Source organism: Chamaea fasciata, unplaced genomic scaffold (genome assembly GCF_029207755.1).
Source record: "Chamaea fasciata isolate MVZ Bird 193981 ecotype frontalis unplaced genomic scaffold, bChaFas1.0.hap1 SCAF_14, whole genome shotgun sequence".
In the NCBI taxonomy this organism is placed as follows: Eukaryota; Metazoa; Chordata; class Aves; order Passeriformes; family Sylviidae; genus Chamaea; species Chamaea fasciata.
Window position 1 is genome coordinate 11,784,495 of NW_027094099.1, and position 14,968 is coordinate 11,799,462.

General features: G+C 38.6%; 1 long non-coding RNA gene across 3 annotated transcripts in view; it reads left to right on the plus strand.

Annotated features, from left to right (window-relative positions):
• Nucleotides 1-14,095, plus strand: part of LOC136296717 (uncharacterized) — a 31,249-nt gene extending 17,154 nt beyond the window's left edge. For 2 of the 3 annotated variants that reach the window (XR_010722992.1, XR_010722994.1), the window contains 3 exons: nucleotides 1,931-2,022; nucleotides 12,622-12,748; nucleotides 13,628-14,095. This is a non-coding gene — a long non-coding RNA (uncharacterized lncRNA). Of the gene's footprint in view, nucleotides 1-1,930; nucleotides 2,028-12,621; nucleotides 12,749-13,627 lie in introns of all 3 variants that reach the window. The other variant, XR_010722993.1, reaches the window with a different exon arrangement.
• The last annotated feature ends 873 nt before the right edge of the window (nucleotides 14,096-14,968 follow it).

A 14,968-nucleotide genomic window follows, 5' to 3' on the forward strand; every position in this document is an offset into this window, starting at 1 on the left:
TGCTAATTCTGCTTCTGTTCAGAGCTCTCCTAGATCCTCCTTCACCTTTTCATTCTCTTGCCATGTTATCCAAGCAGAGTGGAGTGCTTTTAATGAATGTTTGCGATGCTGCCATTGTCTGCTTGCTTTGGACATCTGCTGAATTTGCATGTTGAAATCCCAAATTGAAAAGGAAGATACTTTAAAAGCATTATTCTATCCTCCTAATATTATTTGGAAAGAAGAGGCTCCTTCTAAAGTTTGATTCACGAAACCACTATAATTCAAAGAAGATTAATCAAATTGTCAACTGTGAGTTCTCTGCCTGGCACATCCAAGTTGTAAGTGGTTTAGCAAAAGTAGATCTTAGCCTTGAGAGACTAAGGAATGTCAGGCTGCCATAAAACTTCCACCTTTGCAAACCAGAACTCACTTAAGACTCTGCATTTAAGAGTAACGGAGAGATCCAGTGAAGCACTTAAGATGTGAATATCTGATTAGGGATTGAATTCTATAAAGGAATACAGCTCCAGTACATCAATCAAAAAGTGTCCTATTACAGAAATAGTTTGTTTCAGCACATGATTCAGCATATAAAATAAAGATAAATTGGAAAAAAAAGTATACAATCAAAATATAGCAAAATTTGGAGCTTTTGTAAAATGAGTAATGTAATGAGCATTTTAAGATAACAAAGGGGAGCTGTTACAACTCCCTCAGAAAAGCTTTCTAGAAATGCTTTGGTAGGTTGTGTCAGTGCTGAAAATTCAACAAGAAGACATCTTAGACAAATTAATTACTTTGACTCTCTCACCTAAGTTTTATCGTATTTACTACACAGACTTTTCTATTCTCCTCAAAGAACCTAACTGGTACCAGTGTTGCCATTCTAGAGAAAATACCAATTGAAATTTAAGTATTTGCATAAATGAAAGTTGTTGTAGGTGTCATACACAAAACTGAAAATCAATGTAATTTGAAAGTCACTTCTCAGGAATCCTATTGAGAGAAAAAGTTTGTCCATTGTGCTCTAAACTGGGTTGTTGTGTTTGGTTTGGGTGTTTTATTTTTCCCCTGTTTCTATGCAGAACTAGGTAGATATAAATACACTTTGTACCGTAAGTTCCACTGGGGATACAGAAAGGAACGAGGCAGATTTTCTGCAGGCTCCTTACAGCCACAACAGTAAACACAGGCCTACAAACTCAGACCAAGCCAGATTTGGATAATGAATCCAAGTCAGCATTGTAATAAAGCTGCAGCATTATTTTGGGGGTTTTTTTTTGTTTGTTTGTTTGGGTTTTTTTCCTTACACAACTAAAGAGGAAAAACAAAAGCAGATGATAAACACTATGGCACTGAGCACCCGCCTAAAGGAGCTATATGGCATTGCTGGAGAAATCCACAGTTCAGCATGAATCTGAATTTGCTTGAATTTGTAAAAATAAAACAATTTTCAGGTGCAGCAGAGATGTCCCAGGGAGAAGAATGTTTATTTGTGCAGTCTTTTCTGGTGTTTTTGATAGGTAATTCTTCTACTTTCCATCATTAAGCTTTCCATCATTACTTATTTTCTAACACACCAGTCCTATTATTGCTCTGCTCCCTTATGTCTCTTTTTCTGTAAAAAAATCCCTAATGCTTCAGAAACTTGTGCCCTTGTTATTGGAACTCCTGAGATTTCCTAGCAAGACACTATTTCAGGACAAAGTTTGGAAGTAGCCAGAATATGTCAAGATCCTCAGGGCTGGTGTGTTTTCTGCCTTTCTCTGTGTGTCTTTGGGATCCTCTCTGCTCCTGTGGGAATCTGATCCCACTGGATTGGAACAGGGGAATGGAAGTCATTGGGCTACCAGCCTCCCTGGCATGAGGGGAGCTTTCAGGGCCAAACTGGATTTGTATGTTGTCCATTCCCTTCAATTCACAGAACATTCTACTTTTTCTTTTTCAGAGTGGCCTCTCTTAGGAATGACAAGTTTGGTGTGATCAGAACTGCCCAGCAGCACAGCCACTCTCTCTTCCTGTGACACAGAGCACACAAACGTAAGGTTTGGAGATCTTGTTTGTGACTTTTAAAAAAGGCACTTTTTAATGTTTTGACTAGCCTAAAACTTAAGTCTACCATCATATGCATGAACTAAATTTCTGAAGTCGGAAATCCCTGTTAGCATCTCCACTGTATTAGGAAATTAATCTTGTTAAAGCCTATTATGTGTTTCCTATATGTCTAAATGAAGGCAAAAGTGCTATCTGGCCCATTAGACCAGAATGTGGAGTTGAAAAAGAAAAGATGGCTGGGGTGAAGGGAATTTCTGCAAGTCTCTACTCTCAGCACCTGGGTAGGAAGCAACAGAGCTGGAGGTGAGTGGAACGTACATCACTTGAAAATCTGCCATAGGGATCAGTGCTCCTTCTGTGATACTGGCAATGGCTATTAGACACTGGTAACGCCATCACTAATGTACCCAAGCTGCATATTCAGACCTAAACAATCCTGCCTATGTGGGGAAATTAAAAGAAAGAACACTTTTGATTCAAGTATTTCAATTCTGTACAAACACTAAATACACTCTTACTTTTCTCAAAGAGGAAGAATTTTAAAAAGCTATTAAATATTTGGATAAGCAGAGGACTTGATAGCTTAATGGTCAGAATGCAGCTCTCTGGAGACTGGCATGCTAGAATGAAGTCCTTTCTTGCTCTGCTTGAAGCTGCTGAGCTTAAGAAGGGAGAACTGCCATCAATGCTAAATGTCTAAGAGGAGCCTCTCTGGCTCTACTAAACATCTGGGATCCAGGGATGCATAGAAGCACCTGTTAAAACAGTGAAGGAAACACGGGTCTAAGTGCATTCTGCTTTCCCATCCCCCTATAATGCTCCTGAGGAATTTTATCTTATGCAGAGAGAGCTCAGCCCTGCTTCATCAGCTGTTTCCTCCTTTCCTGCCCCCATGACAGCTCCATACACTCAAAGACCAAGTTTAACCCTGAATGACTTACCTAAGGGGCTAACGTGAAATTATACCCACTAGACCTGAAGACTTCCAGTAACATACTTGTTCTTGCTACAAGTATTAGATCACAGGTCCTAACTAAGGCAACATTCTTTCCAGAGCTGCTGATTCAGGGTTGCATAAGTGACAGAAATATAGGAGGTACCAAAAATACAGTCTATAAGTTTTCCAATAAAAATATCCAGAAATGGTATTTTACACAGCATACAATATCACAAGTACCAGAGAAGCTTTATGATTCATTGCCATCTTCCACCATATTTAATTCAAGATATTGATGGCATGGACAATTACTTCAAAGTCAATTCTCCAAACCATTCATCTTTTTCTCCAGTGCACTCACTGCTTGACATTTTCTTTTGCCATTCTTATACCTCCAGCTTGCCTGATGGAAGCTGTCTGTGGTTTGTAATGCAAACCAAATGTTCCTTCTCTGTTTCATTTTTTTCCCCCCAAGATTTATTTTTCCAGCTTTAAATCCTAAAAGCCCAAACTCAGTCTGTCTTCTGCAAACAAAATACATGATCTGAGCTGTGGCCATTTGGTTCAAATTTTTGGTTGGATATTAAACCGAACATTTACAAGATACAAATAATTTGGTGTAGCTCCCAGATTGAATGCGAATGCTCTGTTGTTCAATAAGCGGTAGGAAAGACAGGGCTTTACTAGCAAGAACAAGATGAGTTTTACATTACCAAGTGCTAGCAGCATCCTCTTTTAATCTAGATCTTGCATCCTAATTTAATCTAGATCTTGTGATCTTACTCAGATTCATTACTGAGCAGTACTATTAGCACTGAACTACTGCAGATGTCTAGGGTTTCCCCACAGTAGAAAGAGCTAAAGATCTGGAAGTTTTCTAGTAAAGAGTAAGAAACTCTCAGAGAGTTGAATTAAAAAATAATAATTAAAAAATCCTTAATGGTAAAATAAAAATTCAAAAGGAGGAACTTACAACAACGAGGCAGACAAACCTGACTCCTGCAGAAGGCTGTTCCTCTTCATAGGCCTGGCAAAAAAAGACAGAGTGAATAATTGAAAACACACTCTCCTGGTGCCACGTGACTCAGTTTCAGTAATTCTGCTCAGTACATTGGAACGGAGCTATTGTTTCCTAATTGCAGAAAATGTCAGCAAGGCTAGATAAACAAAAGCAATGGGATGCAGTACTGGGGAAACCGTTTCCAGCAGGCTCCCAACAACCCAGAGATGGCAGGACTATTTAAGGAGTTTGTGTCATTTGTTTTCACCCATCACTCTCTGGTCCAAGGATTGATGGCGTTCGGGCATGTTAAAGCCACCTGAGGGGAGTTGGGGCAACAGCAGAGTCTGTGCTAACCCAATGAAAGTCTTCTGTTCGAGGCTGAGATGGCAATCATGTTTCTTGTATTTTTCAGCTGATATTTTGACATTAAGCTAGTAAAAGTTTCATAGACAAATGCTACTCCAGGAGCAAAACATAATAGGTGCCATTTTTGAATGCCAGACCCCTGTATTGTTCACCATGAACACAGTCTCTTTAACCTACCAGTTCTTAAATGCTTCCCCTTTATGGGCTAGTCTGCAACTTCTTGATCCCACCTCATCAAGGACTCAGAAAATTGTTGTTTATCGGACAGATCATGTCAATCCCCACCTGTTGATCCTCAGTTGTGCTCAGACAGAGATTAAAATCTTGCTGGAGAAACCTGCTTGCTCTCAATGAATTTGTGTGATAAGATTCATAGAGTGTTTGTTAATTTGAAAAAAAATCCATAAAAGAAAACATTGTATCTGAAACAGTTAATGTTAGTTTATTGAAATAGTGAGGGCTCTTTAAAGTGTTCTCACAAACCATAAATCTCATGCTTTTCAGGAAAATGTACGCATAAACCTGGCCTTGTCTGTTCATGGAAATGGTCAACATGAGAGTGCTTAGACACCTGCTGCCCCCTGTGTTCTGTGTCTTGAAGGTTCTGGTTTTACTGCTCTGTCACTAACCTTGCAAAAGAGGAAGAGGAATTATGGAAGAGGTTTAAAATATTGCATGGATAGGGGCTCACTTTTAGTGATCCTATGGCTTCTAGGTAAAACATGGACTGTAAAGACAAACATCTTTCCCATGAGAATGATTCCCATACTGGGAGAAAAAGGGAAGATGAAATCTCTGTTCTGTACCGTGTTTACACGAGTCCTGGAAAACTCTGTCCTTGATAATGCAGTTGTGGGCATTCTGTATTTTAAATGCTTATCAAGAGAATTTGAATTTTTTCCTAACATTTAAGTTTTTGTGATATTAGTTCACCAAAGGAAACCTCTAAAGGACACAGTTTCTACCCGACTCACTGGTTAACAAGTGACATGGCACATTATCCAACTCTTTCAGAAGAACCAAGGCTTGGCACTGAGTAGTGATCAACAATTGTGAGGTAGCTTTCCTGTAAAGGAGAAATAGAGAGCTGACTTTGCATTTTGGGAAAGAGTTTGTCACTGTATTTGAAGAGAGAGGACAGTGGCCTTGTAGATAAAATGGGGTTTTATATGTAGTGCTAGTACTGTAAAAAAGAAATATCAACAAGGAAGCAAAACCACAGACTGTTTACCACTTTACTGTCTTTCACTACAACACACACATGTTTTTGTTTAGCAATAGAAAACTCATTCACACAAAATCTCAACAGTCTGGTCCAAGCTGATTGAGCTGGAAGCTCAAAAGCATTGGAAAGCTTGCCTTATTTCTTCCCATTGTCACATGCTTTTGCATTTCCTGACTATGGGCTGAATAATGTAGTCCCTAAGCCACTGGGAGTTTTGTTCATTCCAAGTCTGGATTTCTTCCAGGGCCAGCAGCAGAAACATAAATATCACAAGGAGGGGCTGTTTTTTTCATGTTCCTTTACTCTAAACTTTTGCAATTTTTTCCATCTTCTCTGTACAGTAATTGTTCAGTGCCCAGTGGTGAACAGAAAAGCAGGTTTTTAGAAGCCATGAGGAAAAAGAGAGAGAGAAAGAACTTTTACTGTGCCTGCCTTGTTGCATTCATTAATGTAGGCTTTGATATTGGATATCGTGGTCAATCTTCATTATTTAGCTCAAAGGTATTGTAGCAGGAAAAGGGCAATGAACACTGATCAGAAGCTGGAATTTTGTATTAAAAGATTGAAATTATGTGGACTCTCCTATGCAGAAAAGAATTGCATTGATAAAAGTTTATGAGATAATAGGAAATATAAGGCAAATCAGTGTGGTTTCTTTACTTCCTTCTCATGTGAGGGACAGGAAAAGAATGTGGTAAAATAAAGAGTGTTCAGACAAATAAAAGGGAATACTTAAAATCTAAACCGTAATGAATGTGTGGAACAAGAAGGCAGCAGAATTCACAAGCACTTTGAAGTTTGCTGTTTTGTCTTTGATTTCAGTCAGACAGAGATTTCACCCCAAGAGGTTTATTGATGAAAATATATATCTGTAGATAAAGGGAACAGCATGCAGAAGGGGCAGAGACTCCTGCTCCAGAATGAAAGTCAAACAATGCAGTTTACAGATGGAGTGATACTCCTGCCATGGGATAGTTACCATAAAATGGAGTAACTCTTCTGATGTCTGGAGTTAGTGTCTATTGGTGGCAGGTTAAGGAGAGAGAAGAGCCACTGAACTTAATAGTTAGGGCAATTCTTCTCTTTTGCATGACTAAAATCAAGATGCGTCTGGAACTATAGCAGATACAGGAGCTGATCCCTCTTTTCTCCAAATTCTTTTCCATATACACAGGTTTGGATTCTAGAGGACAAATATCCAGACTATTCAGTACTAAATATTTTGCCTGTTGCTACTGGTGATAACCTTTTCCAAAAAGGAATGTATAAATTTAAACACAGGACATTAGTACTGGGCAAAGCAGATCTAAGTAATGATGGAACAGCCTCAGTGCTGATCTCCACCCAACCCCAAATACTGCTTGTGTTGCTGTGAAAGAAAGCCAATAGTTTGGAGTGTTCAAGTTTTTGTCCCATACTTACATTGTTCAGCAAACTGATAATTTACTTTTGCCTTAAACACAGCCATAATTTTCACATTTGCCATATTCCAGACTACAGTTCTGTTGCACAGGACAATCCATCCCCTCACTGCTGCTATGCCAGGCTGGATTAGTCATCTCTGTCTTTGGTTTCATGACTGTCACACTGCCCTTCCATCCATGAAAACAAAGATACAGGGCATGTTGAGTCACCACATTAGCCCAGCTAATCCAGTATCCTTCTCCAGCAATAACTGATAGCAATTGTTCTAAAGGGATTAACTTCAAAAAAAAAAAATCCAGATAGAGCTTGCTTGCAGGAAGAGTTTCTGAGTACCTTGTTGGTAGAATAGACTGGCACTATGAGGTTTTGTATATTATTCCAAAATGGAACATATCGATATGATATGATATGATATGATATGATATGATATGATATGATGTGGTATGATAGTCTTATTTTAGCAGAAATTACAGCTGCCCCGTCTTGGATAAGTATTGCATAATGTCAAATTAATTAAATCTCTTTTTAATTCCTTTCATTACTTAGTACCTAACTTTTTCCAGGAAGCACAAAGTTAATTTTTCCCTTCTACACATGAAATTAATCCTGTGTGGTAGAACTGTAATTTATCCTTTTCTGGGTCCCATTAAGCTTTTAATTTCAAGAGTATCCACAGGCAATGAGTTTCATGTGTTACAAATAAATGTTCTTCCTTGTAATTGTTTGAAATTTGTTGCCTATAAGATTTGTTCAGTTCTTGCACTAGGAAAAATATTCTGATCTTCACATCTCCATGGAATCCTTTTCTCATTGATCTCTGTACTGATGTCATTCTCTATCTTCTGCATACTTTTATCTTTTTTCTTCTGCCCCTCCTTCCAGCTTCACACTGCTTTCATATGTTTGAAACTCCTCCTTCTGCTTCAGATCCTTTTTGAAAAAACTAATTTCCTTTTGTGAACTTTATTACCTGACTATTTTATGATGGTATCCAGCTCTGCAACTTCCTAGACGTGAATTGCTTTCCTGTGAATTAATAAAAGTTCCTAGACCTTGTCTTGCGAGAAACATTTGTGTTTCATGACTTGCACTCCCACTCTGTGATTACTAACCTCTCTTGTTGCAGTGCCCCAGAGATGAGCAGTAAAATACTGCTTCTGTAGTTCCATTCAAGAGGGTCTAATACTAAGTGTACACTCATAAAAAGTACTTTTTCCTCATCTTGAGAACATATCCTTGAATTCCATGAAGAATATGTTACTTTATGCATACAATGCTTTGTTTACAGACAAAGTAGCCCATGTGATTTACATAAACGATTGTGTTAAGAGCATGTGATTGAAAAAGTACAGCACTATGAGTGTAAATTTGTTGGCTGTAGCCATGGAGGGGTGCATGAGGCAAGCTAAGTGTTGTGGGCTGTACTGTTATTTTAATATTTTTATAGTGTGTAATAGACTATGTGTGACATTATGTTGGGCTTTGAGAAACACTAAATATTTATGTCAGCTATGAAGTTGCTAAATATCTGGTACTGAAGGAAAAGTCCGTCTTTTTTTTTTTTAAACCATTGACGAATACAGAGCTTATAACTTAATGCAGCACCAGAGTAGTAAAAGCATTATGTGAGCTCTCTTGTATGGTGTCATTCAAATTTAAACAAATATTTTTAGAGGTTATGACTTTACCTCTTCTTTCCACGTAATGCTCCTTTTTCATCTGACTTAGTATTTCCTTTAATTTATAGTTCCCTAAACTGTAGGCAGACATAAAGGGCCCTTTAGGCTGAATGAAAAGAGAATTATCAATAGCCAAACTATGATTTATAAGGAAAAAACCACAAATGTCAAAAGAAAACTGAGTTGACTCGAACTACAAAAATGATACTAAAATTTTCTCTATATTTTTCATGAATTCAGCTAAAAGGTGTATTTAGACATGCCCTTTTATTTTAACCTGTTATTGTGAATCCATATTGGATGTTGTCATATTTGTTGCTGCTGCCTTCTTTACTCCTTGGACAGCCAGATGTGGATGAATGAAAGTAATGAAAAGGTGAATATGTTTAGTTCACCTGAGAACCAGTGGCAGAATTTGCTCCATATTCCACACTCTGGTCCAGGCCCCACTTGCTCCAGTACCCTGATCTCAGGCTCACCAGAGTCAGGGGATTGCTATCCTATGATATTTCACAGATAACATGCATGGTCCTCTCTGGGTGGCTGGGTTTGTTGGGTTGGGTTGCTTGTGGGGGGGTTTTGAGGGGGAGAAGGTATTGCAGAGTGTTTGAGGGTGTTGTTATGGTTTGGGCTTTTTAGTTTGTTTGTTTCTTTGTTTTTCTGTTAACTTTGTCAGGGATTGGTGATGAATTACTCAACCTCTTCTCTTGGATATTTGTGTCTGAATAAAATGACTTTACCACATTTGTAGAGTTGTCATTTCAAGCACAAGGTTTAAGCAGTAGCTATTTCTGAGTATTTGTCATCCCTGGAGCTTGGAAGAGGCAAAGCTACTTAACACAGGCTGCTTCTTAAGTCTGCATTAGAAAAGTCTTGAGGAACCTTCACATTGCTGCTGCTGCACCTTATCTCTAAGGCTGTGACAATCAGAATGAAGCTGAGCAGACAGGTTTTGTTTGTGGTGTTGAAGATAAAAGCATAAAGTTTCAACAGCGGCTCTCTCGTTTTTTGGCAATACTGTAGATTTTAACACTGGCTTTAGTCACAGTGCACACCACATATGTCACTCACCAGCATTACTGTTGACAGAAAAATGAGGTTATTTTACAGGTTTCCCATGAGGGAAACAGTATAATCTGACATAGAAATAGGTCCCTAGTAAGGCACAAAACATAATGCTTCTGGTCCTTCATGAGATCTGATGATACCTTTGGTCTTAGGTGTGATAAATGGTGCTGGGATCAGCTGCAGCATCCCAACCAGTCTAGGATTTAGTGTTTGTGGGAGATTACTTTTCTTCCACATTTTGAAATCAGTCTACACCTCCAGAGCAGTATCTGATGTTAAGTAGTTTAGAGCTACTGGCTGAGAGGTCTCAGTTGAGGATTCCTGATCTTGGGTTTTGATTTTTCTACAGAATCAGTTTTCAAGCCCAGAAGTTGTTCTGCTTAGCTAGAATGATTAACCTGTTGAAGAGAAAATGTTAACCTGTAATTCCTGTACTTATGAAAAGAATTCCTACTCCAGCTAAAGCTTATCTTTTAAAATAAGCAGCAAATCTGAATGTAAAGACATTATTACACCAGTCTTGAGAACTTGCTATACACTCAGACAGATTGTTATGGTGCTTAGTTACCATTTCTTTTAAACACCAGTGTGTCCTCATTTGCCTTTACTTTGCGCTGGCCTAAAAGAGCTTGACTACTGCAGTTATGGCACAGTAAATACCTATGATCACTTCCCCAGAATTTTTTATGAACATCAGTAGGAGGACCATGGAGTGAGAGGTGTCATGGGGGAGCAGCTATAAACTGGACTGTGGGACAGACTTTCTGCCTCACAGTGCCATCCATCTACTAGAGCAGGCTTGGTGTACCTGGCCACTGAATGCCCTTACCCTGCAGCAGAGATGTGCTTAGGGAAGTCAAATTTTCCAGTGTCCTTTTCTTATGTATGCTCATTTTTGATCCAGAGAATACCTAATAATGATTTCTATAAGAACTGATGCTATATTCTTTGTCTCAGTGGGTTTTCCCAAAAGAAGCAGCCTCTTCTGGGATTTAGCTCCCAAGTAATTGTCCAAAATCGTGTTCCAAGACAAAAATATGATCAGCAATATTACCCAGGATTTTCTTTCTCTTGTTCTTTCTTTCTCATTTCAACATCTTTTAAACTGATCATAAATTTTGTCTTTTTATTCATCAACTGAATTTTTAAAGACTCGACTCGAACACTCAAGAATACTCAGACCTTTCAGGGTTGCATAAGTTGAAGGGTTTTTTACTTATTTCTGGCTTAAAGAAAGGACCCTAAATACATAAAATTGGTATCAGAAAAATGTTAAGACTTTGACAATACCAGTTTAGGCTCAGCATTAATCTTGGGCAAAGAAGTAAACTACCCATAACTGAATCTTACCAACCACATCTAATGCACTAAAAGCACTATAAAAATCTGCCCCAGCTCATTTTTGACTGAACACTCTAAGTGAGTCTGGAGATCTCCTTCCAGCTCTGATGGTGACCTGCTGGTTTGACCCAAGGTTTGCTTTCCCTCACTTCTGAATCCTTGTCCTCATCAAAGAAAGAGGGTTATGGCCTTGTGGTCACCTTCTCTCCTGGGTGTGTGGGGTGAGAATTTCTCTGATGAAAAGTACTGGAAGACAATGAAATGTTTGTTGTTTGTTTGGTTGGTTTTGGTTTTGTTTTTTTTTAATGGGACAACGGACAAAATAATTAATAACCACTCTTAGAAAACAACAAGAATTTGCTATTGTCGAGTAATGATATCCTTGCAACCCATCTCCCATTAAGCAGAATCTATTGCATACAAAGCTTGTTCCATACGATAAGCCAGGCAAGCTGTCTCACAGGGTGCAGTATGTGCCACACTGTAACACAGAGAGCAGAAATATTGTAACAGCAGGAGGCAAATAAAGCAGCAGATCACATCTCTGGTGCTCTCTAAGGGCGAAGAGCTGTAAAAAGGACGAAGAGACCGCCTCCTGTCAAATCAGTCCTTCAGCATAACTCAAGGCAATTTGACAGCCCCACAGTTTTATGTCATCTGTTCCCAGGGGCAGTGGGGGGAGAGGAGAGTGTTTTGTCCCCACCTCCACCCCGGGAGCAATCCGCCTGCAGAGCAGCAGCAGGGGCAGTCGCTGCATGTCCCAAGGCTCTGCTGGCCAGGAGCTGAGTGCCCAAACCAGGACACGCCAGCTCCAGCAAGCTGGGCTGCACTGGCAGCATGGACAGCACAGCACCAATACCTGTGTGCTACAGCAGCCTGCACCTCCTTCTGTGGGCTCACACTGTTTGAATCCGTTACTAATGAGGCACAAAATAAAGGATACTATTAAGTGAACCCTGCATTAATAATGCTGGCAAGGTTTCAAGTCTACAGATGTTATTTATAACACATGACTAAACAAATACGTATCCCCTTTGAGACTCAGACTCAGGAGCAATTTACTGATTTCCTGTATAGGCTAGTTCATACAGAGATTTGAGTAAATACTGCATTTGAATGTCTTGCTTGGATCTATGCTCTGGAACTGTAGTAGACAATCACATTAGTGTTTAATTTTGAAATAGTTTGAAAATTTGTTTTCAGATTATTTGATTCTGGCCCTATCTAGTTCTCATGGAGGAATACATTTTTTCTGTATTGCTTCTTTAAAGAAAAATAAAATATTCCAAGAATATAGCCTTCAGTTACACAGCACGGTGGAAATGAGTAGAAAGGTTAGAGAAAATGCTGGGAAAAAATGGACTTAGCAGAAACTAAAAAAAAATTAAAACCCCATATCCTCTCTTTTCTGTCTGGTATTGAAATTAATTGATCTTATTTATGAAATTTAATTGCCCATTTTATAGTTTTAAAATATTTCTGGGTAATGAATCATTTGATCTGTCATTTTGGTTTTTTTCTGCATCTTATAATATTGCAGGTATATAAAGGACAGAACTGAAGGAAGCTGTGAACTCACAGAAGTCTCTGGTCCACTCTGCAGGATTTTATACACATCAAGACAAAGAGGAGAAATATTTTACAGCAAAACAGTGTCCTAAATTAAGGTATTTCCATGAATAGGATCTCTGTTTAATTCATAATCCTGATCATTGAACAATAATAATTTACTTCAAATTTCTCAATTTAAAGGCAAAGCAGTGATGATAGTGAATAGACAGAGAAAAAATGTAATTTGTGACATAGCTCTTATCTGCTTTCTCTTCTCTTTCAAATTCTGAAATCGAAACAGTTTTAAATAATACATACTGACATGTAAAAAGAGCTGACTGCATGATGCCTAAATAATTTGCTATAAAAATATCACTTACCATTGACATTGCCAAGCATCTTCTTATTTAAATCTGCTATTATCATGCCTTCTCGGATATGAAATATGCAGCAGAGTCCATTCCCAGTGTGTAAATACTTGAGAAAATAATAAATGCAGTGTAAGTCCACAGTGTTTGGATATTTGACTGTAACTCCTAAGCATTCAAAGTGACTACTCAGTGTAACAACTTTTCCTCTGCAGAAAATGCCTTGCTATTTGCCAGCAAATCTTTAATGCTTTAGATTGGGTATTTCCAACTACCGCCCTACTTGCTAGGCAGATGTGTATAAAAGAGATGTTATTTCACTGAATCAACCACTGAGATCGTAACCCTTTTCCTGTACCACAAACAGAAATATAAAACCTCAGACTTTCCTTTTGGACTTTTACTGACTTGTGTCTGTTGTAAGAAAGCAAAACACGACTACTCCGAGCGCTAATATATGGAAAATGCGTTAAAACGTTTTAGATCATCTCATTGCTTCTCATTCCTGCAATTCATTGGTTAACTGGCTCCTTCTGTGTTTATGTAGTTGCATGGTACAAATACAACACCTAAACTTCTTGCCCAAAGTTCAAATGATTCATTTATTACTTTTTACACCACCCCCAGGAAAAAAAAAAAAGAAAGAAGAAAGAAAACACACAGTGCTCATTTAACCCAAGTGAGTGAAAACGTCTTTCATAAGGTCTGTAAGGGCTTTGGGAGGTTTTTCTTTGGTGAATAAAGTCTGTGTAGTGGAGGGAAGAGTTTTGTGTGAGGATGGCAGAATTCAGGCTACAGCAAACAGACAAACCAGGATCCTTTTGCTGTGAAAAAATAAGATAACAGTAAAGGAGGTGCAAATGTTATTTATTCATATGTGATCAATTGAGACAGGGTCACTTGAGTGGAGGCAGGAAGAGAGAGGAGATATTTTTTGTGAGGGTAGTGCCGTGCTCTCTGGAATTGTATCAATATTTATTTAGTGAGGTAATTATCCTAAATAGACAATACATAGGCTTTCCATCTTCTGGGTGCCTATAAATATTAGTTAATCACATTAATAACTACAATGGGGAAAACACACACAGAACAATAAATGAGGGCCATACTAAGAAGTGGAAAACAGGATTAAATGAAGACATTTTCTCTGCTTCTTTTTCTATAGTGCAGAGAATGGGGCTATGTGATAAGGCACCCTTATCCCACTCCATAGGATGTACCACCCTGATTTCTGGTGCTGCCTGTGGATCCAGTCACTATCTCAGAAGGGATTACACTGGGTAACCCTTGCTCTCCCAACAACTCTGATGGAACAGTTATTCTGCCTTCATTGATCAACTTCTCCAGATGGACATTAGACTTAATCAGGTTCTAGCCCTAACAGCCTGTTTCAGGACCACAGCTGGAATCAGCATGACTAGACTAGCAGTGATTTATTCCTGGCTCTCGGACCTGTGTGCATGCTACTATTCCATATGCTTCCTGTTAGAGAGACAATAATGCCAATTCACAGCATAACTTCAGTTTTTCTTTCTTCCTCCCCTTTTTATTGTAATTAGACATTATTTTGCTTACGTAGAAAAATGTCCTGCCCCTGCTCTGTCCTGAAATAGATCAGCCTTCCAGACAAACAGAATAAAGTTCACAAAGGAAACAGTTAAATTTTCTGACTGCCTTGACTGTCACAGAAAATGCTAAACACATTTGTAAGTTATATAAAACTGCATAAGTTCATATTTTCCTCTCCTGGTTTCACAGCCCAGAAGAGCAAAAGGACCTTGTGACATCTCTAGGCTCTCTAGAGTTTAGTAATAAAAATAAAAATAATCCTCGGCAGAAAACAACACTCCACACCCTGCTACTGCTGAGCAAATGACTTTCCCATTTTCCTCACTTATCCTCAGACTAAACAATGTTAAATTTACAGTTCTGACATCTATTTATAGCAGGCACTCTAACCTAAGAACC